The following is a 4,132-nucleotide window of genomic DNA, read 5'->3' as shown; positions in this document are numbered from 1 at the left end:
ATTACAAACTGAGGGAAATGGGTGTTTCCTTTTTATGACAAAGGTATTATTATAAGGTCTAAGGTAACTGGGTATCTTTATTTTAAAAAGCTCTGCCTCCTGCCACAGACCAAGGTCACTTCAAAATAAGTTAGGATCTTTGAGAAAAACAAACTATAAAGCTTTCAGAAGATAATATAGGAAAATATCCTCAAGATTTCAGGGAAGGGAAAGACATCTTAAGATACAAAAAAATACTAACTATAAGAAAAAGGATACGTTTAACAACATTATAACTAAAAACTCATTAAAAGACACCATAGAAAGAGAAGGAAATGAGCAAAAAAGTGGAAAAGACAATTGTGAAATGCATAATTGACAAAAGTGTTAGTGACTCAGTCGCGTCCAATTGTTTATGACCCATAGACTGTACCCCACCAGGCTCCTCTGTTCATGGAATTTTCCAGGCAAGAATACAGGAGTGGGGTGCCATTCCCTTCTCCAGGGGATCTTCCCAATCCAGTGATCAAACCCAGGTCTCCAGCACTGCAGGCAGGTTCTTTACTGTCTGAGGCACCAGGGAAGCCCCAAAGGACTAGCATAAAGAGGACGTAAGAACTGCTACTAATCTATGTGAAGGAAGCAAACTACCCAACAGAAAAAAATGGGCTAAAGACAAAAGCACTTTTTCTTTAGAAGAAAAAAAAAAAAAAGCATCTTAACGGCCACTAAATATATGAAAAGATAATCAGCCTCACTGCTGCTGCTGCTAAGTCACTTCAGTCATGTCCGACTCTTTGTGACCCCATGGACTGTAGCCCACCAGGCTCCCCCATCCCTGGGATTCTCCAGGCAAGAACACTGGAGTGGGTTGCCATTTCCTTCTCCAATGCGTGAAAGTGAAAAGTGAAAGTGAAGTCACTCAGTCATGTCTGACCCTCAGCGACCCCATGGACTGCAGCCTTCCAGGCTCCTCCATCCATGGGATTTTCCAGGCAAGAGTACTGGAGTGGGTTGCCATTGCCTTCTCCAAATCAGCTTCACTAGCAATCAGATAAATGCACATTAAGACACCTTGAAATGCCATTGCATACCTCTCAGATGACCAAAAATAATAGAAGCTAACCAATACCAAGTGCTGGTGAGAGTGTAAAGAAAAGAAAATTCTCATGCACTGCTGGTGAGAACGTAATTGGTAAAGTCATTTTGAAAAACAGTTAAGCATCAGTTAGGGAAGTAATGATGCATATAATTTGATTGAAAGGAAATGGATTTTTTTAAATCTTTATTTATTCAAAAGAAGGTAGAAGAAAAAAGAATCATATAAAGACAAATAAAGACAATAAAGTAACATGGAGGAATTAAATCCAAATATGTCATAAATTGGACTTCCCAGGTGTTGCTACTGGTAAAGAACCTGTCTGCCAATGAAGAGCTAAGAGACACGGGTTCAATCCCTGGGTCAAGAAGAAACCCTGCAGGAAGAAATGGCAACCCACTCCAGTATTCTTGCCCAGAGAATCCCATGGACAGAGCGGCCTGGCAGGCTACAGTCCCTAGGGTCTCAAAGAGTCGACACAATGGAAGCAACTTAGCACACATGTCATAAATTACATTAGGCATGAAATTCAAATTTAAATATTTAAGTTTGACAACAAAGATTGTCATGTTAGATTTATAAAAAGTGTTCAGTTAGTTGCTGTTTACAAGACACATAATATGACCAATATGAAGATAGTTTTTTAACAATAATGAGCATGCTCCAGATAAAAATCACTCAAAGGAAGTCTAGTAAGGCGATATTAGTATCAGACAAAGACAAAATTAAGGCAAATAATAATAATAATAATCAGGATTCACTACATAATGATGTTTCTTTTATTTTAAAGGAGCATCTAATATTTCCAAATATATATCTTCCCAAAAACACAGCTCCTATGGCAGACAAGCCAGTTACTCACCAAATGTTGCACAATAGTTGGACTATATTTTCCAGTCTCCTCTATGTTAAGTGAGGCCATTTGATCTCACCAACAGACTATAGTCTTTCATTCACATGACAAGAGGATGCTCTTATGCCACATAAAATCATTTATTTAGTAATTCACATTTATTCAGCACTGATTATGATTATTAGAGATATTTAGATATTAAGACCAAGTGTTAACTCTCAAAGAGGTTCAGGATTTTGAGAAGATGCATATAGAAATGAGCAAGTATAGTGCAACTGTAACTGCTATAACATATTGGAAATTGTATACACAGAGTATCATAAGAACCAAGAGAAAGAAGCTATTTCAGTCATGGCTTCATATCACTGAGGAACCAACACTTATCACAGAGACACTGAACTAATTAGTGAGAGTGGATAAAATGAAGAGATTGGGAGGCCAGCACAAAAGCATGAGGGTCTATGGACAGAATAATTCAGAGTGACCAGAGCACAGGACCCATGTGGGAAAATGATGATCTGATCCATGGGAAGCGGTAAAGAGTCGAGAGAAGACCATGTTTCCAACAGAAACCAGTGACTTACTGAGAAGGAAGGAAGGAGGTGGCATGCCGGATTATTCACAGGTAGATTATAGTGGCCTTATCCGAAAAGGAGATTAGAAAAGTAGGTCATGAAGCAGTTGTGTTGGAATTTCAGGAGAACCTTTTAACTGAGGATTATTTGTGTATGTTTGGTAGCTGGGGCAATAGACGTACGTAAATTTGCCTGGAGAAAGTTTAGAGTAAAAAATAAGAGTGCCAAGGAAGGCCTAGTTTTACCTCAGATGCTTGGCAACCTGGTAGTAAGTATTAATACCAGGAGAATCTAAGGGTCCAAGTCAGAGGGTGACCAAAATGCTAATTATTTGCAAAGTTTCCTCTCAGTAAACTAGTAAGCAGTCTGGAGTGGTGAAGCATTTCTAAATCTTTGCTACCAGATTCTCTGGGGGCATGCTCATCTTTTCTCACAGAAAAACAATCTGGGCCAGGGGAAAAAAAAAGAGCAAGAAAATCCATTTTGTATTTTAATTATTTTTATTTAAAACCCGGCAGAGTGGAACTATATATTATATGCAGAATATCGAACTGCGCTTGGGCTCAACCCTTCGCGGAATCTCCCAAATCAATCTTGAGTGATGCCCAAGGCAAATTCGTCCCTGTTTCAATCTCTGTCATGGCCTGCGATATTTCCTCACTGTAAAAGTGCCAGGACTATTTTGCATGGAGAGAAAAAACAGTCAGTTCATCAAGGGGCTCAAACCACAACCCAGTCACCTGAGCAAGCTTGAGTTCGCACAGTAGAAATTCTTCTCTCTCTCTCTCTCTCTCTCTCTCTCTCTCTCTCTCTCTCTCTCTCTCTCTCTCTCATATAGATGTATATATATACAGGGCTTCCCAAGTGGCTCAGCAGTAAAGAATCCTCCTGTCCGTGAAGGAGACTCGGATTAGATCACTGGGTTAGGAAGATTCTCTGGAGCAGGAAATGGAGATCTGGTCCAGTATTCTTGCCTGGAAAATTCCATGGACAGAAGATCCTGGTGAGGTATAGTCCATGGAGTCGTAAAGAGTCAGACATGATTGAGCAACTGAGCATGTGTATGTATATATGAAAGTGAAAGTGAAGTCGTTCAGTCGGGTCCCACTCTTTGCAACCCCATGGACTGCAGCCCGCCAGGCTCCTCCCTCCATGGGATTCTCCAGGCAAGAGTACTGGAGTGGGTTGCCATTTCCTTCTCCAGGGGATCTTCCTGACCCAGGGATCGAACCCGGGTCTCCTGCATTCCAGGCAGACACTTTAACCTCTGAGCCACCAGGAAAGTCTATATATATATATATATATATACACACACATACTTATACATGGGAGAAGGCAGTGGCAACTCACTCCAGTACTCTTGCCTGGAAAATCCCATGGACAGGGGAGCCTGGTGGGCTGCAGTCCCTGGGTCACAAACAGTAGGACACGACTGACTGGCTTCATTTCACTCACTTCATACTTTATCACTGGAGAAGGAAATGGCAACCCACTCCAGTATTGTTGCCTGGAGAATCCTATGGACAGAGGAGCCTGGTGGATTACAGTCTATGGGGTCGCAAAGAGTCGGACACTGCTGAGCGACTAGCACTTTCACTTTCAGGGAATTAAGATCCCACGTGCTGC

At 41.1% G+C, this 4,132-nt stretch overlaps 1 non-coding gene across 1 annotated transcript; it reads right to left on the bottom strand.

The window, feature by feature from the left end:
- Positions 1 to 3,715: 3,715 nt before the first annotated feature.
- On the bottom strand, positions 3,716 to 3,788 carry TRNAS-GGA (transfer RNA serine (anticodon GGA)). The gene has a single exon. It is a non-coding gene; the product is annotated as a tRNA-Ser (tRNA).
- Positions 3,789 to 4,132: the final 344 nt, after the last annotated feature.

Source organism: Budorcas taxicolor, chromosome 6 (assembly GCF_023091745.1).
Source record: "Budorcas taxicolor isolate Tak-1 chromosome 6, Takin1.1, whole genome shotgun sequence".
NCBI lineage: Eukaryota > Metazoa > Chordata > Mammalia > Artiodactyla > Bovidae > Budorcas > Budorcas taxicolor.
The sequence above is the reverse complement of the archived record's forward strand: the minus strand, read 5'-3'. Positions and strand labels throughout refer to the sequence as shown.